At 36.4% G+C, this 22,529-nt stretch overlaps 1 pseudogene; it reads left to right on the top strand.

Moving 5' to 3' along the window:
• Window positions 1-14,154: 14,154 nt before the first annotated feature.
• LOC133097293 (olfactory receptor 13F1-like) lies at window positions 14,155-15,097 on the top strand (annotated as a pseudogene).
• Window positions 15,098-22,529: the final 7,432 nt, after the last annotated feature.

Consider the following 22,529-nt stretch of genomic DNA (forward strand, 5'->3'; position numbering starts at 1 on the left):
ACCATTGTAAAGCAATTATACTTCAATAAAGATGTTTAAAAAAAAAAATGGTCAGAAGAACTGAATAGACATTTTTCTGAAGAGAAAATGCAGATGGCCACTAGGCACATTAAAAGATGCTCAGCATCGCTCATTATCAGGTAAATACAAATCAAAACTACCATGCGATATCACCTCACACCTGTCAGGATGGCTGTCATCAAAAACAACATAAATAACAAATGTTGGAGAGGATGTGGAGAAAGGGGAACACTTGTACACTTTGGTGGGAATATAAATTTATAAATTGGTGCAGCCACTGTGGAAAACAGTGTGGAGATTTCTCAAAAAACTAAAAATAGAACTACCATATGACCCAGCAATTCCACTCCTGGGTGTAAATTTTAAAAAAAACCCAAAAATACTAATTCAAAAAGATATATGCACCCCAATGTTCATAACAGCATTATTTACAATTGCTAAATATAGAAGCAACCTAAGTGTCCATCAACAGATGAATGCGTAAAGAAGATGTGACACGTATATTCAGTGGAATACTACTCAGCCATAAAAAAGAAGATTATTCTTATTGGCTCTGCCTCCTGAGATGAGGAGTACATAATGGGAAATCAATTATGAGCTTGTGAACCTTGGCCTTTTGCTGATCATTAACATTAAATATTAAAATATAATGGAGTAATATCTATAGTCAAATATGAACAATTCTAAATACTTCCCTATTTACCATCATTGCTAGGGATTCAACAGTTCTCTTAAAGTAAAATTTCCTGATGGTCATACATTTACACATAGATTTTCTTTTGTTCTATCTGTTTGTATATATCATTGCTTAAAGATATTGCTTTGTAAGACATCTTTGATATTCTTCTTGCTAATGGCCTTTTAAGGCCATGATAGACTTCTCTTTTATATTAAAAGCCAAATAACTTGGAATGTTCAAAAATGAGATGTCATTTGTGATTCCATAAATTTTGAGGTAGCTTGAAAATGTCAAGATGTGTTTGCCATGTCTCTGAAAAGACTGATATTAAGAGCCACGCCTTCCACTTGCCATTAGATTGGGGAAATGATTTCCTGAGATCTGTATGAAGCTGGGACAAGATGTACTTATTTAATATGATCTTGAGTTATCACAGCCATGAAATATCTTGAGTTCTGAAGGATAACAAGTTTCTCAAGTTTCTATGAATGAACTATAAACCACCCTTTTAAGGTTACCTTGAGGCTCTGGAGAAACCATGCCCTGCATATAGAATGAATGCTAAGGAAAATCAACTATGGCTACAAGTAAACTAATATTTTTTTGTTGTTGAATTTCCCAATGACTCATTGAGAGCATTACTCTGGACATATGTAGACTTGTGTCTATAGCCTGACTGATACACATGGAAAATATTATAATGATATTTTCTGCAATTTACTTTGAAATTTGTAATTTGCTTTACATTTATTAGGCATCAGATAGTGACCAGTTGTTTTTTTACTTATTTTTATTTTCTTCTCTTCCATCTCAATAAAATAATTAGAAATATGTTTTAGTAGGATTCGTGGGAGCTCATTTATACTTGGTACTAAGAAAATGGACTCTATATTTTCTATAACATTTTGGAGCTAGAAGTATTTTATGTTTTCTGCATCCTGCTTGTTTGTGTTACAAGGAGAATGTTAATTTTTAAGAAATCCAAAACCTAGTTTTAAATAGTCCATAGCCATTTTCAGGCAACAATACATTTTTCAAATATAATTCTCTCGTTTTACCTTATTTTTCTCACCTTCTGAATACTTCATTTTAATAGTAAATATCGATGAGCTCTGCAACAAATATATCCAGGGTTAAAAATTTATTCCTAATCCAGAATGTCTATTGTAAGCAGAATGGGATAGCACAAGGGGTCACACACTAATATACTCTAAATTACTAGACATTTGCACAGCAGTAAGCTGGAAGCAATTTTCCTTTCACAATAGATCATGTATCAGCTCCCCAAAAGATACTCAATTGAACTCAAATATATTTTCTAGTGCCTAATTAGCACTATTCTAGGCACGCATGATACATTGATGAACATAACAAACATTCTTGCCTTCATAGGGCTTACACTCTAGTCAGGGAAACAGATAAAAAATGTAAAAAAAACAGTTAATATTGAACATCTGAGTGGAGTAGCTAATGGTCCCACTAAGAAAACTAGAAAAGGTGTATAGTACATACATATTTTTTAAATTAAAGTTTGCCTCTGAAGAAGTCAGGATATGCGGAGCTAAGATACTAGAGAGAAGGAAATCTCATTTAACTGAACCAAGCATTCTGTGTTTCTTTTTTTTCCTTGGGGCATTTGCTACTTCTTCATCATTGCCTGTTGGCCAGCTAGAAGCTGGGCAGAGAAATGCTGCTAAGAGGCAGAAAAATAAGAACAGATTTTGGTAATTTCATGGGTCTGGGAAGGCAAAACTTGGATTTTAGACCTACCAAGACATCCCATTCTGAACTGAAGGGAGGCCAAGGTCCTGAATTGAAGGGATTTACAGATAAGTGGTCCCAAAGGTATCACTGGTTTTCCACATGAAGCATTTGCTAATTCTTAGGCTGCTCAGAGTAAGAGGGCTGGAAATTGAGCAAAAAGGGATTAAACATATTAAGTGAGATTTTGGCAGTCCCACAGTGTTTATGAGATAAAAATTGAAGTCTGTGACCCATGAAGGAGAAATCTCCTTTATGCAAACTCCAGTCTCAATTTGGACCCTAGAGGTATAAATCTAAAATAGGAGATGAAACAGATTTTGGCTAAGTCTTACAAACTCTGGAATCCAGCTCTTATCTCAATGCCTCTTTGATATAAGGCAGTCTCTCCCACCCTAGGTTTCTATCATGGGATAAAGGGAATTCTCTTTGTATAAATAAAACATCATCTAGAGGTTATATATTTTTCATATATAATATCTGACATTTAATAAAAAATTACCAGTCATCTTAAGATACAGGATCAAGAGACAAAAACAGACAATTGAAAGTCTCTCAGGGTGATCCAGATATAGGAGTTATCAGACACAGATTTTATTTTATTTTATTTTTTTACAGTGCTGTGTCAGTTTCTGCTGTACAGCAAAGTGAATCAGCCATACAGATACATATATCCCCTCTTTTTTGGATTTCCTTCCCATGTAGGTCACCACAGAATACTGAGTAGAGTTCCTTGTGCTATAGAGTAGGTTTTCATTAGTTATCTGTTTTATACATAGTAGTGTATATATGTCAATCCCACTCTCCCAATTCATCTCACCCCCCTACCCCCTTTCCACCTTGGTATACATATGTTTGTTCTCTACATCTGTATCTCTATTTCTGCTTTGCAAATAAGATCATCTATACCATTTTTCTAGGTTCCACATATATGTGTTAATATACAGTATTTGTTTTTCTCTTTCAGAGTTACTTCACTCTGTGACAGTCTCTAGGTCCATCCACGTCTCTGCAAATGACCCAGTTTCATTCCTTTTTTATGGCTGAGTAATATTCCATTGTATATATGTACCACATCTTCTTTATCCATTGCTCTGTTGATGGACATTTAGGTTGTTTCCATGTCCTGGCTATTGTAAATGGTGTTGCAATGAACATTGAGGTGAATGTGTCTTTTTGAACTATAGTTTTCTCTGAGTGTATGCTGAGTAGTGGGATTGCTGGGTCACATGGTAGTTCTATTTTTAGTTTTTTAAAGGAACCTCCATACTGTTCTCCATCGTGGCTCTATCAATTTACATTCCCACCAACAGTGTAAGAGGGTCCCCTTTTTTCTACACCCTCTCCAGCATTTATTTTTTGTAGATTTTTTGATGATGGGCATTCTGACCAGTGTGAAGTGATACTTCATTGTAGTTTTGATTTGCATTTCTCTAATAATTAGTGATACTGAGCATCTTCTCATGTGTCTGTTGGCCATCTGTAGACATATTTTAAAATAACTGATGTTAACATGTCCCTCAACATAAATAACAAGACGAAGAGTTCAGTGGAAAATTTGATGTTATATTAAAAAATCAAGTAGAAATTATGGAGCTGAAAAATACAACCTGAATGAAGAACTAAAAGATGGATTTAACCACAGCTTAGACAAAGTTGAAGATAGGCCTAGCAAACTGGAAGATAGATCAGCAGAAAATATCCAGACTGATGTATGGAGAAGAGAAAGGAAGGAAAATACAGAAATGACTGTAAGAGCTATATGGGACATGTTGGAAAAGTCTAGTATGTATAACTGAACACTAAAAGGGAGAGGAGAAAGAGGAAATGGGGTAGAAAAGAACATGGCTAATGTTGAATGATTTTCTCAAACTTATGAAAGACATCAAGCCACAAACTCAAGGAGAACTATAATGTCAAGAAGGGTAAGTAAAAAGAAAGCAATATTTAAGAATCTCTTTGCAAAATTTCAGAAACCAATAATAAAAATAAATATCAAATGCAGTCAAAGGAAGTAACAGAAATATTTCCTCAAAGAAGTAGCAACAAGTTAAAGGCCAAATCTAACTTTGTGATTATTTAAAAGCTGAATAAGTATGTTTTATCTTCTATTACTCAGATAACTGAGATATTTGGAGAGATTTCTGAAAATAAATGGGTCACATTACAAGCTCAGAGGCTATTTGGAATGGCATCTCTAAAGTTTTATGAATTGGAATGTTTGCTGTATAATTCAAGGGCAATCTACAGAGGAATGGAATAGGCAAATAGTCTCCTCCAGTTCTGCTTGCACAAATGCTGCTCAAGAGTCAGGCCAAATGACTTGGCCAAATGAGTTGAAATAATTAAAAACCTTTTTTACCTACTTTTTTCTGTCCTGAATTAGTTAATTGAACTTTGAGGACCACACCCTGGAGAAATGGAAATGTTCTTAACTTCTATAAGTTTCAGAATCACAACATTAAATTGTTAAGGGAGTTGGAAGATCCCTAAAAGCAACAGGAGACTTTAGAAGTCTTAGTTCCAGGGATTATTTTAGGAAGATTTTTGGATAAGAGTAAGGGGGGTGATTTTGGCAGAACAAATCTTCATATCATGATTTTTCTTAAGAAATTATTACAGTTTTTCATTAATCGGAGCTATGTATGTTGAGACTTTATGAGTCAGGCAACATTTGGGTTGATATTTTGCAAATCAAGAACATCCATGTTCTTTTTCATTGCAATCTTCTGAATAAAAATACCTCTGCACAACCCACTTTTTTACAGTTTTCATAGAGTATTATCAAAATTACAAAATTCAGGCTCTGTGCCAGGAACTGGGAGCTGAGACCAAATGTCTTTACTAAGTCACAGCATCTCAAGGGACCAGCAGTAAGGGATTGGAGAAACAAGAAACCGTAGCCAACACTCAATGCATGAATTACTTGGTTCATTGGACACAGCACTCAACACAGCTTAAAGCAGCTCTCATAAGATTACTTCAAGGTGGCACAGTAGAAGGATGTGCTCTTACTCCCTCTTGCAAGAGCATCGGAATCACAGCTAACTGCTGAACAATCATCTATAGGAAGACACTGAACTCACCAAAAAAGATACCCTACATCCAAAGACAAAGGAGAAGCTGCAATGAGATGGTAGGTGGGGTGCAATCACAATAAAATCAAATCCCATAACTGCTGGGCGGGTGACTCACAAACTAGAGAACAATTATTCCACAGAAGACCACCCCCTGGAGTGAAGGTTCTGAGCCCCATGTCAGGCTTCCCAACCTGGGGGTCTGGCAACAGGAGGAGGAATTCCCAGAGAATCAGACTTTGAAGGCTAGTGGGATTTGATTGCAGGACTTTGACAGGACTGAGGGAAACAGAGGCTCCACTCTTGGAGGGCACACACGAAGTAGTGTGTGCATCGGGACCCAGGGGAAGGAACAGTGACCCCATAGGAGACTGAAGCAGACCTCCCTGCTAGTGTTGGAGGGTCTCCTGCAGAGGTGGGGGGTGGCTGTGGCTCACCGCGGGAACAAGGACACTGGCAGCAGAAGTTCTGGGAAGTACTCCTTGGCATGAGCCCTCCCAGAGTCCACCACTAACCCCACCAAAGAGCCTATAGCCTCCAGTGTTGGGTTGCCTCAGGCCAAACAACCAACAGGGAGCCCCACCCATCAGCAGACAAGCGGATTAAAGTTTTACTGACCTCTACCCACCAGAGAAACAGCCAGCTCTACCCACCACCAGTCCCTCCCATCAGAAAGCTTGCACAAGCCTCTTAGATAGCCTCATACACCAGAGGGCAGACAGCAGAAGCAAGAAGAACTACAATCCTGCAGCCTGTGGAATGAAAACCACATTCACAGAAAGATAAACAAAATGAGAAGGCAGAGGACTATGTACCGGATGAAGGAACAAGATAAAACCCCAGAAAAACAATTAAATGAAGTGGAGATAGGCAACCTTCCAGAAAAAGAATTCAGAATAATGATAGTGAAGATAATCCAGGACCTCAGAAAAAGAATGGAGGCAAAGATTGAGAAGATGCAAGAAATGTTTAACAAAGACCTAGAAGAATTAAAGAACAAACTAACAGAGATGAACAATACAATAACGGAAATGAAAAATACACTAGAAGGAATCAATAGCGGAATAACTGAGGCAGAAGAACGGATAAGTGACCTGGAAGAGAGAATGGTGGAATTCACTGCCGTGGAACAGAATAAAGAAAAAAGAAAGAAAAGAAATGAAGACCGTCTAAGAGACCTCTGGGACAACATTAAACGCAACAACATTCGCATTATAGGGGTCCCAGAAGGATAAGAGAGAGAGAGAAAGGACCCAAGAAAATATTTGAAGTGATTATAGTCGAAAACTTCCCTAACACGGGAAAGGAAGTAGCCACCCTAGTCCAGGAAACACAGAGAGTCCCAGGCAGGATAAACCCAAGGAAAACCATGCCGAGACATAGTGATCAAATTGACAAAAATTAAAGACAAAGAAAAATTATTAAAAGCAACAAGGGAAAAATGCTGGATAACATACAAGGGAACTCCCATAAGGTTAACAGCTGACTTCTCAGCAGAAACTCTACAAGCCAGAAGGGAGTGGCACGATATATTTAGATGAAAGGGAAGAACCTACAACCAAGGTTACTATACCCAGCAAGGATCTCATTCAGATTTGACGGAGAAATCAGAAGCTTTACAGACAAGCAAGAGCTAAGAGAATTCAGCACCACCAAACCTGCACTACAGCAAATGCTAAAGGAACTTCTCTAAGTGGGAAACACAAGAGAAGAAAAGGACCTACTAAAACAAACCAAAAACAATTAGGAAAATGGTAATAGGAACATACATATCGATAATTACCTTAAACGTGAATGGATTAAATGCTCCAACCAAAAGACAGAGGCACGCTGAATGGATACAAAATCAAGACCATATATATTCTATCTACAAGAGACCCACTTCAGAGCTAGGGACACATACAGACTGAAAGTGAGGGGATAGAAAAAGATATTCCATGGAAATGGAAATTAAAAGAAAGCTGGAGTAGCAATACTCAAATCAGATAAAATAGACTTTAAAATAAAGAATATTACAAGAGACAAGGAAGGACACTACATAATGATCAAGGGATCAATCCAAGAAGAAGATATAACAGCTATAAATATGTATGCACCCAAAATAGGAGCACCTCAATACATAAGATAAATACTAACAGCTATAAAAGAGGAAATCGACAGTAACAAAATAATAGTGGGGGACTTTAACACCTCACATACACCAATGGACAGATCATCCAGACAGAAAATTAATAAGGAAACACAAGCTTTAAATGACACAATAGACCAGATAGATTTAATCGATATTTATAGGACATTCCATCCCAAAACAGCAGATTACACTTTCTTCTCAAGTGCACACAGAACATTCTCCAGGATAGATCACATCTTGGATCACAAATCAAGACTCAGTAAATTTAAGAAAATTGAAATCATATCAAGCATCTTTTCCGACCACAACGCTATGAGATTAGAATCAATTACAGGGAAAAAAATGTAAAGAACACAAACACATGTTGGCTAAACAATATGTTACTAAATAACCAAGACATTGCTGAAGAAATCAAAGAGGAAATCAAAAAATACCTAGAGACAAATGACAATGAAAACACGACGATCCAAAACCTATGGGATGCAGCAAAAGCAGTTCTAAGAGGGAAGTTTATAGCAATACAATCCTACCTCAAGAAACAAGAAAAATCTCAAATAAACAATCTAACCTTACACCTAAAGGAACTAGAGAAAGAAAAATAAACAAACCCAAAGTTAGTAGAAGGAAAGAAATCTTAAAGATCAGAGCAGAAATGAATGAAATAGAAACAAAGAAAACAATAGCAAAGATCAATAAAACTAAACGCTGGTTCTTTGAGAAACAAAATTGATAAAACTTTAGCCAGACTCATCAAGAAAAAGAGGGAGAGGACTCAAATCAATAAAATTAGAAATGAAAAAGGAGAAGGTACAACAGACACCACAGAAATACAAAGCATCACAAGAAACTACTACATGCAACTCTATGCCAATAAAATGGACAACCTGGAAAAATGGACAAATTCTTAGAAAGGTATAACTTTCCAAGACTGATCCACGAAGAAACAACAAATCTGAACAGACCAATCACAAGTAATGAAATTGAAACTGTGATTAAAAATCTTCCAACAAACATAAGTCCAGGACCAGATGGCTTCACAGGTGAATTCTGTCAAACATTTAGAGAAGAGCTAACACCCATCCTTCTCAAGCTCTTCCAAAAAATTGCAGAGGAAGGAACACTCCCAAACTCATTCTATGAGGCCACCATCACCCTGCTACCAAAACCAGACAAAGATACTACAAAAAAGAAAATTACAGACCAATACCACTGATGAATATAGATGCAAAAATCCTCAACAAAATACTAGCAAACAGAATCCAACAACACATTAAAAGGATCATACACCATGATCACTTGGGATTTATTCCAGGGATGCAAGGATTCTTCAATATATGCAAATCGATCATTGTGATACACCATGTTAACAAATTGAAGGGTAAAAACCATATGATCATCTCAATAGATGCAGAAAAAACTTCTGACAAATTTCAAAACCCATTTATGAAACAACTCTCCAGAAAGTGGGCATAGAGGGAACCTACCTCAATGTAATAAAGGCCATATACAAGAAACCCACAGCAAACATCATTCTCAGTGGTGAAAACTGAAATCATTTCCTGTAAGATCAGGAACAAGATAAGAATGTCCACTCTTGTCACTATTACTTAACATAGTTTTGGAAGTCCTAGGTACAGCAATCAGAGAAGAAAAGAAAGAAAGGGAATAAAAATTGGAAAAGAAACACTATCCCTGTCATCTGTTTGCAGATGACCTGACACTGTACATAGATAATCCTAAAGATGCCACTGGAAAACTGCTAGAGCTAATCAATGAATTTGGTAAACTTGCAGGATACAAAATTAATGCACAGAAATCTCTTGCATTCCTATACACTAACAACAAAAGATCAGAAAGAGAAATTAAGGAAACAATGCCATTCACCATTGCAACAAAGAATAAAATACCTAGGAATAAATCTACCTAAGGAGGTAAAAGACCTGTACTCAGAAAACTATAAGACACTGGTGAAAGTAATCAAAGATGCCACAAACAGATGGAGAGATATACCATGTTATTGGGTTGGAAGAATCAATATTATGAAAATGACTCTACTACCCAAAGCAATCTACAGATTCAGTGCAATCCCTATCAAATTACCAATGGCATTTTTTACAGAACTAGTACAGAAAAATCTTAAAATTTGTATGGAGACACACAAATTCAGGATGCTGAATGCCAAAGCAATCTTGAGGGAAAAAAGTGGAGCTGGAGGAATCAGACTCCTTGACTTCAGACTATACTACAAAGCCTCAGTAATCAAGACAATATGCTACTGGCACAACAACGGATATATAGATCAATGGAACAGGATAGAAAGCCCAGAGATAAACCCACACACAAATGGTCAACTAATCTATGACAAAGGAGGCAAGGATGTACAATGGAGAAAAGACAGTCTTTTCAATGAGTGGTGCTGGGAAAACTGGACAACTACATGTAAAAAAGTGAAATTAGAACACTTCCTAACACCATACACAAAAATAAACTCAAAATGGATTTGCGACCTAAATGTAAGACTGGACACTATAAAACTCTTAGAGGAAAACATAGGGAGAACACTCTTTGACATAAATTGTAGAAAGATCTTTTTTGACCCACCTCCTAGAGTAATGGAAATAAAAACAAAAAAAAACAAATGGGACCTAATGAAACTTAAAAACTTTTTCACAGCAAAGGAAACTATAAACAAGACAAAAAGACAACCCTCAGAATGGGAGAAAATATTTGCAAACGAATCAGTGGACAAATGGTCAGTCTCCAAAATATATAAACACCTCATGCAGCTCAATATTGAAAAAACAAACAACCCAATCCAATAATGGGCAGAAGACCTAAACAGACATTTCTCTAAAGAAGACATACAGATGGCCAAGAGGCACCTGAAAAGCTGCTCAACACCACTAATTATTATAGAAATACAAATCAAAAGTATAATGAAATATCACCTCACACTGGTTAGAATGGGCATCATCAGAAAATCTACAAACAACAAATGATGGAGAGGGTGTGGAGAAAAAGGAACCCTCTTGCACTGTTGGTGGGAATGTAAATTGCTACACCCACTATGGAGAACAGTATGGAGGTTCCTTAAAAAACTAAAAATAGAACCACCATATGACACAGCAATCCCACTACTGGGCATATACCCAGAGAAAACCATAATTCAAAAAGTCACATGCACCCCAATGTTCACTGCAGCACAATTTACAATAGCCAGGTCATGGAAGATATCTAAGTGTCCATCGATAGATGAATGGATAAAGAAGAAGTGGTACATATATACAATGGAATATTACTCAGCCATAAGAAGGAACGAAATTGGGTCATTTGCAGAAGCGTGGATGGACCTATAGACTGTCATACAGAGTGAAGTAAGTCAGAAAGAGAAAAACAAATATCATATATTAATGCATATATGTGGAATCTAGAAAAATGTTACAAATGACCCAGTTTGCAAGGTAGAAATAGAGACACAGATGTAGAGAACAAACGTATGGACACCAAGGGGGGAAAGCAGGGGCGGGTGGTGGTGATGGGATGAATTGGGAGATTGGGATTGACATATATACACCAATATATATAAAATAGATAATTAATAAAAACCTGCTGTATAAAAAAAATAAAATTCAAAAAAAATTACAAAATTCAGAATCTTTTACTCTTTTGTGCACTGTACCTGACTCACAAGAAGGACGGTGCTGAAGATCAACTTTAACTCTAAATATTGATGCACACATTAACCAAAAGGGAGGATGCTCATCACATTTGCTTCGGTAAATGGGAGCAGACATTATTCATCTCTTTTCCGTAATCTCAGATTTACAAAATTTATTAATGGGTCTCAGCTAGTCCAGGAAGCCAGAATAAAGATGTTTACTTTACAAAGAAGTGCTGGTTGGTAGGAAAAATACTGAGATGAAAAAATGAGTCTTGAATGTTGGATAAAACTTTTGACTATATGTTCCAGATTTTCTCATTTACCTTAGACAAGTCATTAAACTCCTTCAAGCATCTGTCAAGTTTTTTTTTTGCATTTAAGAAAATTTTTATTGAAGTATAGTTGATTTACAATATTGTGTCAGTTTCTGGTATATGGCAAAGTGATTCAGTTTTACATATATACGTACACATATTCTTTTCCATTATGGTTTATTATAGGATATTGAATATAGTTCCCTGAAGTATCTGTCAACTTTAAAATGAGAGGGTTGGGTTAGAAGTTCTGAGTCTATTCTGGCTCTGACATTTAGAAAGAAAGAGAGGGGTTTGTTGGAAAATATTTAATTATCTTCACATTGGAATCAGAAATCATTTTAGAGAAAGAAAATATCTACATAAAATGGGGGTAGGTGAGACTCTGACAAAGATCTAAGATAAGGATGAGGGACCGAGTGGGACTCAATCTGCATGAGAAAAGGATAAGACTTCATTGTTTTATTTCTGAAAGAGGGCAAAAGAGTGGTGAAGAGAAAAGAGAAAGGGGAGGGCAAGAGAGGGGCCAGAGCCAGAGCAAGAAAACTGGGTGCTGGATGGGGAAAGCCCAATAGAGAAACCCTCAGTGGAAGTGGAGGTATATGCTGACCAAAATGGACATTAGAATCCAGACATGTCTAACTTTCACTTTTCTGGATATAATCAGTAAAGTGTTTCATTTTCACACATGGACTGGGGGTTGAAATTTTAATAGATTGTGAAAAAAGTTGCTAAGTTTTAAAAATCTGAGTCAATGTGGGCCAGCACCGGAGTAGCATACAGGCACTTATGGTTCTGGAAAGCAGGGAGACCATGAAGTCACAAACCCACTGTGATTCTCTGAATTAGAGAGGTCGTGGAATTGGGGTTATAGAGGGAGAATTTAAAACAGATTAATCTAGATCTCTGAGATGTGCACAAGATAGAAATTATCACCGCTTTGTATAGATTAAGAAAGCAAATTTCAAAGAGGTCAAGTGATTTGCCAAATTTTGCATGCCAGTCAGTAGCATGGTTGGATTTAGAGCCCAGATCTCACAATCTGAGGATAGTGCTCTAATTCCCTACAGAGAATGGCTGTTTGGAAGGTATTTCTACCTCTTCTAAGAGCACAAGTTGTCATTGTCTTTTCCACATCTCTACATCAAATATTTAAAGCTAAAAGCTAATCATTTCGTTTCTTAATTGAACTAGTTTCTTTAAGATCACAGAGAAGTTTTCAGGTGTGTATAACAAGTTGAGAAGTCTTCAGGCTTTTATGTTGACACAGAGAACCACAGTGAAAATGAACTTATTTTAACATGTATCAAAAAGTCACCATGTTCAAGGCAGCCACGTGTAATTAAAAATCTTAAACGTGAGTTATTACTTTGCTAGTCTTGTTGGGAAGAAGCTCTTGACAAGTTCACCATCCACTGGAGGGTCAACAGGGATGTGCACATCTGGGTATTGTCAGTGTGATATACTTGAATAACTTATGTACAAAGAATGAAGCTCTGCTTAAGACTTATGGCATACAGTTTTAATAATTGGGTAAAATATTCAAGAAAGACAAGATTGGAGCTGGGAAGGAAAGGTACTTAAGACAGATAAACTGTAGATTAAAGACATAAAAATATAAAGTGGCATGGTAAGTATGAGGAACCACAAACTGGTTGTTGTTTCAGACCAGAGGGTGGGGGTGGAGTGTTGGAAGATGAGGTTAGAGAAGTAGACAATGCTGAGAATGAGAGGCTTGTGTGGTTTGTGATTGAAGACAGTGGTTTTTAAATGTCTCCGTATGTGATCAATTGTGAGATATAGTGTAAATAATTTGATTTGCATTATAAATTACTTAACTTGGAAATGATCATCTTTGTAAGAAAGTATGGGTTCAAGATTATTCCATATTCAAAAATGCCTTCTTGAAGACAGATATCACATAGTGTTAGAGTGAATGGACTCTTGTCGATCTCCTATTTATGTTCCTTAGTGTGTGGTATTTCCATCTGTTTTATCACATAAACCTTTATGTGATAAAACCTTTATGAAGTGCAACCAAATCCTTTCTTGTTGCAACTTTTACAAAAATGTTTCTTTGCCCAGAAACCTCCTCTGGTCCTTAACTTGATTGGGTCCAATTCATTTTTTTGATTAAACTAAGTCTCCTAATGTCTCACTGAACAGCACCCACGACATAGGTTAGGATTTTTACTCTGTGTTTGCCTAGTACCTTGGGGCATACTTATATCATGTTATTGTAACTTTTAATTTACTTGACTGTGTCTTATATTTTATTGTGAGTTGCCGGAAAGAAGAACTTGTGTAACTCAGCTCTAGATCATCAGTGACTTATGTTATATTCAATAAATGTTGAATGAATGAAAGATTAATTAATATGGTATTGCCAGGATAATAAACCTTTAAAAGTACCCCTAGCAAAAACCCATTGAAAGTTGGTAGAGTATAAATTTTAAACATATACAGTGTGTACTTTTAATCACTACTACAGATGAACAAGAAGGAATAAAATGGTCAAGACAAACTTGACAGTCATTTCAAATTTTGTTTTTCTGGGATTTTCTCACTATCCCAAAGTTGAAATCACCATATTCGTGCTGTGCTTGCTGATGCACTCGATCACCTTGTTGGGTAATATTATTCTGATCTCCGTTAGTGTCCCGGCTTCTCGCCTACACACACACATGTACTTCTTCCCCAGCAACCTCTCCTTTCGGGACAGCTGGTACACTTCTTCTGCCCTGACTCCAATGCTGGCAAACTTTGTTTCAGGGAAAAACACCATCTCATTCTCAGGATGTGCCACTCAGGTGTACTTCTCTCCGCTGAGTGTTCCTGTCCATGATGGCATATGGCCGATACGTGGCCATCTGCAACCCCCTGAGATACCCCATCATCATGAACAAGAGGGTTTGTGTGCAGATTGCAGCTGGCTCCTGGGTGACAGGCTGCTTCACTGCCCTGGTGGAAACGGTTTCTATGTTGCAGCTGCCTCTGTGTGGTAATAGTGTCATCAGTCATTTCACTTGTGAAATTCTGGCTGTTCTGAAAGTGGTTCGTGTATACACTTCCAAGGTGCAGTTAATTATGCTGGTGATTGGCGTATTTCTTCTTCCCCTATGCTGATGCTCCTCATTTGTATCTCTTATGCGTTCATCCTCTCCAGCATCCTATGAATCAGCTCAGTGGATGGTCAAAGCAAAGTCTTTTCAACATGTGCAGCCCACCTGACTGTGGTGGTTTTGTTCCATGGGACAGCTCTCTCCATGTACCTGAAGCCCTCGGTGTAGATTCTCAGGAAGTAGATAAATTATAGCTTTCCTATATGCTGGATTAACCCCCGTGTTGAATCGTATCATTTATAGTTTACGGAACAAAGAAGTAAAAGTGGCTGTGAAAAGATTGTTGGTTAGGAACCCTCTTTGTGCTCTTTTAATCTCTAGTAGCAAATAATATCTGTAAACACTAAGGGATGTTTAGTGATCAATATACATCTGAAAATTAATGGGATAGGCACTCATTTTAAATGTGATGTGTGATTTTCTAAGTCTCCTCCTTGACCAGTCACTGAAAGTCTAAGATAATAGTGATGTGTCTTACATAAGCTTATCAGAAATCTTAAACAAATAGGTCTCATGATGACAAATTTTATTTTTTATTTTGGATTGTAGGGTGTAAATATAACTTTACTTTTATTGTTTTAATGTTATTTAGATTTCTTTAAAATTTTTTTAAAATTGAAGTATAGTTGATTTACAGTGTTTCAGGTATACAGTAAAGTGATGCAGTTTTATAGGTATATATGTACATATATATTTATACATATGCATATATATTATTTTTCAGATTCTTTTCCATTATAGGTTATTACAAGATGTTGAATATAGCTCCCTGTGCTGTACAGTAGATCCTTGTTGTTTATCTATTTTTTATATAGTAGCAGGTATCTATTACTCTCAAATTCCCAATTTCCCCCTCATCCCCCCTTTCCCCTTTAGTAACCCTAAGTTTGTTTTCTGTGTCTGTGAGTTTATTTCTGTTTTGTAAATAAGTTCATTTTTATCATTGTTTAGATTCCACGTATAAGTGATGTCATATGATATTTGTCTTTGTCTGACTTACTTTACTTAGTATAATAATCTCTAGGTCTATCCATGTTACTGCAAATGGCATTATTTCATTCTTTTTTGTAGCTGAGTAATATTCCATTAAATATATATACCACATCTTCTTTATCCATTCATCTGTTGATGGACCGTTAGGTGGCTTCCATGTCTTGGCTTTTGTAAATAGTGCTGCTATGAACATTGGGGCGCATGAACCTTTTTGAATTAGAGTTTCCTCTGGATACATGCCCAGGAATGGTATTGCAAGATTATATGTCAACTACATTTTAGTTTGTTAAGGAACCTCCATAGTGTTTTCCATATGGCTGTACCAATTTACATTCCCACCAACAGTGTAGGAGGGTTCACTTTTCTCCACACCGTCTCCAGCATTTATTATTTCTAGACATTTTGATGATGACCATTCTGATTGGTGTGAGGTGGTACCTCATTGTAAATATAACTTTAAACATTTTTAGTATATTGTTGAGTACTCAAAATTGTATGCATGTAATATACAAATGTAATAACTTTAGTAGATTTTTAGCTAATTTGTTATTGACCTCTGTTTTAGGCTGAACTGTGTCTCTTCAAAACTCTTATGCTGAAGGTATAACCCCCCATTCCTCCCTCCCCCCTATATACCTAGTACCTCAGAATGTGTCTGCGTTTGGTGATATGACCTTTATAAAGGTGGTTAAATTAAAATGAGGCCGTTAGTGTAGGCCCTTATATAAGCTGAGTTGTATCATTATGAGAAGAGAAAATTTGGACACACATACATACACCAGCTGTGCTCACACACAGAGGAAAGGACATAATGAGAAGGTGACTACAAGCTAAGGAGAGGCCTCAGAAGAAATCAGACTTGCCGACATCCTAATTCTGGACTTCTAGCTTCCAGAACTGTGAGCAAATAAATTTCTATTTTGTAAGTCACCCAGTCTGTGATATTTTGTTATGGCAGCCTTAGCAAACTAGTATAACCACTTTTTCAGCATAGCTAAATTTAATGGAAACAGTTACGTATTCTGTAAATGTGTGGCTTTGTTTTAAATGTGTGGATATGTTTGTATGTGCAGATATATGTGTATGATGTGAATGTCTATATACAAATGTAAAGATCTGTAGAAATATATCCTGATTAGAAGTGGAGTGGAGGAGTGCCAGTCATGAAAAAAAAAATATCAGAGAGTTTAGTGGTATGTTTTCGATCTTAGGATGCTGCAATTTTTTTTGTACATTCCAAGAAGCTACAGGGTGCTTCAGTGAAACTACTAGTACCCTTTTTAATCCTTCTATTCCCTGACACGTGGTTCCTTAAATCCAAGGGTATAAATGAACTCATTAGCACTTAGAAAGAAAAGACATGATATCTATATTATAGAATTTATAATACCCAAAGCCCACTAAATGGGTGTAAGTGTTGAAATATGTGAAATATCTTATTATATAAACCATAATATACAAGGAATTAAAAATGTACACTCAGAATATTTCATAGCATTTGTATTCCCCCTCTGGACCAGATGGATAAATGTACAAAACTTATTTGCTTTTTTTCATGGAATTGTTAACAATACCAGTAAAATTGTTGTGATGGCTTGGACCCAAGTTGAGGGCTGCCCATTTGTGTAGAAGAAAGAGATAGAAGATGTAATGGAATTAATTTTAGGGCCTGTGAGGAAATCATAACAAAGGTTTATCTAGTCTGTCCAAAGAGTGACAACCTCATCAAGACAGGTATTTAGATTGGGGTCAATAGATTGACCAATCATTAATAATAATCTTTGAAGGCAATGGTCTGTGGCCATTGGAGGAGTAATAGAAGGGTGAGAGAATGGAAGAGAGTATCGCAAGTATACATAAGTAATAGCTAATACAGTGATGAGACTTAAGGCAATTATTAATTTCAGCTAGTCATATTCACTCATCTGTCTTCATTCACAGTCTCCATAAGGCCAGGGTGAATCTGATCTATGGATGAAGAGATAGAAATTATCCAAGACTCAAAAGTTCTATTTCTATATGGAACCCTTCTAAGTAAAGTTTGTATTCCTTTTAAAATTTTCTGTTATCTGGCCTTGGGTTTATTATCTCCAAGTGGATACTTTTCTGCAACAGACTTCACCAAATATCTATAAGCCTGTGATTATGCCTTCACTTTGTGAAGACCTCTTAAGGCTTTTGATAGGATTATAGGCATTAATATTGTGGTTTTGTCGGCCTGATTTGAGTAAACTTCAGTAGTACACATACCAGGTAACTGTGGTTTTCTCATTCTTTTATTGCCTATGACTAGTATTTCATAATTGGTTATTTTAATACATTTAATAGTAAGATGGAGTTAACATTACTTATTTCTTATTAAATGCAATAAAAAGGAGAGATTGGAAGTCAAGGTTAATGGTTTATTCCATATAGGAAATAATCAATTCCTTTTAAAGTCAACACATAGAATGCCTCTGTATTAAAGAAGCAATTGGAACATATTATGATAAATAAAAAGGTTTGTGAACAAAGTGAGAAGCAATGTTCAGATGGGAATGGGTATTAATTAAAAAATCCTGTTCATTATCTTTTCCACTGAACCCTCATTAGCACAATAAAATAAAATAAAATATATCACAACCTGATCCTCAATTAAAATCATAAAGCATATTATTCTACCTAATATTCTACATACTCGTGTTGAAGAAATAAAAATTTGTGGAAAAATATTTTCATGTCTTATTTACTATGTCAGTACTTGTCAGTTTAGTTATTGCTGCAACAGGAGTGGTAATGTGGTATTATGGAAAATCATGGGCAGTAAAACCAGGGAACTCAGGATTGAATTCCTGTTCTTTCACTCTGAGCTGTGTGACCTTGGAAAACTGAACTTGACCTCTGTGTGCTTTGGAAGACGGATACAGCAATGTCTACATTATGAAGTTGTTGTGACAATCAAATGAGAAAATAAATTCAAAACCAGCAACTGGGGGCTTCCCTGGTGGCGCAGTGGTTGAGAATCTGCCTGCCAATGCAGGCGACACGGGTTCGAGCCCTGGTCTGGGAAGATCCCACATGCCGTGGAGCAACTGGGCCCGTGAGCCACAATTACTGAGCCTGTGCGTCTGGAGCCTGTGCTCCGCAACAAGAGAGGCCGCGATAGTGAAAGGCCCGTGCACCGCGATGAAGAGTGGCCCCCGCTTGCCACAACTAGACAAAGCCCTCGCACAGAAACGAAGACCCAACACAGCCATAAATAAATAAATAAATAAAATTTAAAAATTGACTTCATTTAAAAACAAACAAACAAAAAAAAACCAGCAACCAATTGTTGCTAATTTTTATTATCAAAGGCAAGGGAAGAGAGAGATCCTCTCAGGACTGTTGATTAGCATTCATTTAAGAGATGAAGGTGAGATGGTTTGATGAAGCCTGATTGTCACGAATCTTACAATATTGGACTTTATTCTGTAGAAAAAGGAGGTCAGTGAATATCTCTCATACTCTTGTGGTGTAGTCAGGTTAAGCTCTTATGTTAGAAAGACTGGTTTTGTGACAGTGTGGAGGATTGATTAAGAATGGGAGAAATGAGTTAGAGGACCATTGAAACAGTGTACATAGAGGCAATGAAGATGAAGAAGATAGGATGAATATGGGAATAACAAGGTTATATTGGACTTAAGGATCTCTCAGATATGGATAGTCATCAAAGATGATTCTATTGGTCTAAGTAAAGAACTCTGATGGAGCCATTGATTGGATGAGAGGAGAAGCTTAAGGATGATACTTCACAAAGATAAGGATGTAAGTTGGTTGACTGGTTGACTATGTGTTAATGGTTAGACTTCCAGGTGAAGACAGATTAGTGAAGTCTAGGAGAGAAATCAAGGCTAAAGCTGTATATTGAAAAGTCCTTTGCACAGAGATGGAAATTGAGCCCTAGGTGTGGATGTTGCTGTCTATGGAGAAGTTTAGGACAAATATCTATAAAATGGTTGGCTATGGTTTCCTATAATTGGTCAGAGTTGTGGTATAAGGGAAAGAACAGTACACTTGGGACCTGGAGTAAAGAATTCCAATTTGATTTTTCTATACAAGCTGATCTTAGGCAATTTTTAAAATAACCTAGTCTAGTTTTCTCTTCTAAGAAATAGGGATAATTTATTTAATATACTTATAATAATTATTTTAAAGTTCTCTTTTGCTAATTCCGAAAAACCACCTGTCAGTCAGCTAGGATATTGGGCTTATCACTTCGATACAATCAGGTTTCTGTGATACAATCAGTTTTTGATCTTTATTCTGGCTAGAGTCTAGCTTCAGTTAGTATGAATTTACCTGTGATTTCAAGTATATTGAGCAACATCTATTACTGTATTACAAGTCTAGGCCTATCACTCTGGCAGTACTTACGGACATAAGCATAAAATACCCCAAGATCTCTCTCTCTCTCTCTTGCTCTCTGTCTCTCTCTCTTTATCTACCTCTGTCTCTCTCGGCTTTACTCCATTGCCACCACACTGGGATATACTAAAAATATACTTTTTGGGCGGGTGGGAAACAGATAGGTGGGGAGGATTTAGATTTCTGTTTCTGACCAAGAAGGAGTAACAGGGACCATATTTGCCCTTCTACCTGAAGCAATAAAAACAAAACAGAAAAAAATGTGAAAAACCAATTTTAAGATATTGAACATCAAGCAACATGGGACAATGATCCCTGAGAGACGAGAAACAAGTGAAGTGAGCCCTATAATTTTCCCAGCTTACTTTCTTGAGTGAGTTCCCAGGTAATAAGATAGGGAGAGGGAACCCATCTGGAAAGGGTTTAGGGGATGGAGTTAGAGGTCAGGAGGAACAAGGCAGCTAGTTTTCAAGTCAAAATCCAGAGAGGAGGAAGCTACACAGAAACAGAGCTCTGGAGATCTAAAGGGACAGCACAGCCCTTGAGCCTTCAACTGAAGACTGATCAGCACAGGTATATGAGGAAACTAACTGGGACCTGGTAAAGAATCGTGCAAGAGTGTTGGAGGGAATGATTTTCAGAGCTCACACAAGGCTGAGAATAAAATCAACAGGTTGTACACCTAAAATTAGTCACTTTGTACAACCTAAATAGATACACTTTTTAGTTAATCATACTTTAATAAAGCTGAATTTTAAAAAAGTAGATTTTTTAAAAAGACAAAAATATGACCCTGATGGAATTACTGGACACAGCATTAAAAAGTTATTCTGAAAAAAAAAAAAAAGTTATTCTGACTATATTTCATATAGTCAAGAAGGTAGAAAAACTCAAGCATGTCATTTGAGATATAGAAGATTACATTTAGAGACATAGCAGATATATTAAAAAGACAAAATCTGAGATCTAGAAATGAATGTATCTGATATGAATATACCCAGTATACTTTGGATGGAATTAAAATAATTGGACACTGCAGAAGGAAAGATCAGTGAACTTGGAATCAGAGCAATAGTAACTGTTTAAAATGAAACAAAGAGAAAAATGACTGAAAAAAAATGAACAGACCATTAACTAGGTGAGACTTTAAGTGGTCTGATATACTTGTAATTGGAGTCTAAAAAAGAAAAAGCGTTGGCAAAATAATATTTAAAGAAATAATGGATGGAAGTTTTCTAAATTTGATGTAAACAATAAATATACAGACACAAGAATCTCAATAGCCAGAAGAATGAGAAACAGGAAGAAAACCACACCAAGGTTCATCATAAGCTGCTTAAAATCTGAAAATGAGATGTATTATATACATTGAGAGAACTTCGTTCCCCTCTAAGAATGACAAGACTTCTCCTTGAACAGTGCAAGCCAGGCATAAGGAAGCAACATCATTAAAGTACTGAAAGAAAAAAGTGTCACTATAGAATTCTATACCCAATATACATATTTTTCAAAGTTAAGATTTTTCCCTGCAACAGTCTAAGAATCAGCCCTGGTTTCTTTTTAGTGGAAAGCCGCATTTAAAAATCAAGATCTGGCGTTAGATGTACAATTACTATTAGCATATCACTCTTCCCAAGCCCTCTCACTGGACATATCTGGGGAATAAATGGGCTTTTATATGTACATGTATACATGTTTATAGACATACATTTACAAACATTTAAATCCATATTAATTTCTATATGTATACCTATATCTATCCATCATCTGTGTATCTTTCTATATGTATATTACTCTATATATCTCTATGTATTGAAAGCCGTGAGTTCACAGTATCTCCAATTCTTATCCAATACCACAGGGTTTATTCTAGTTTTCCCCCTTTCCATGTGTGTAACTCCTCTGACAGTGAAAACCTGGCTCTCACTATACTTCATATGTTTACTTGTCACTTGTTTTATCCCCTGTATGTAACTGGTCTCCCATTTCTTTTGATTCACATTGCCTTCTATCACTCCACTGTCCCCACACTAACACCCTTTTCTTCTTACAATGTGATAATGCTTTATTTGATCACAAGTGGAATTTTAATTTCAATATTTGTCCTTATAGTCAATAAATTTTAATATATGAAACCACAAACAAAATGTATGTGGTAACATTTCTATAATGTGACCAACAAAGGATTAGTCTCCAAAATTTACAAACAGCTCATGTGGCTTAATATCATCAAAACAAACAACCCAATGAAAAAATGAGCAGAAGACCTAAATAGACATTTCTCTAAAGAAGATATACAGATGACCAAGATACACATGAAAAGGTGTTCAACATCGCTCATTATTAGAGGAATGCAAATCAAAACTGCAATGAGATATCACCTC

The sequence above is a fragment of the Eubalaena glacialis genome, chromosome 9, assembly GCF_028564815.1.
Source record: "Eubalaena glacialis isolate mEubGla1 chromosome 9, mEubGla1.1.hap2.+ XY, whole genome shotgun sequence".
In the NCBI taxonomy this organism is placed as follows: Eukaryota; Metazoa; Chordata; class Mammalia; order Artiodactyla; family Balaenidae; genus Eubalaena; species Eubalaena glacialis.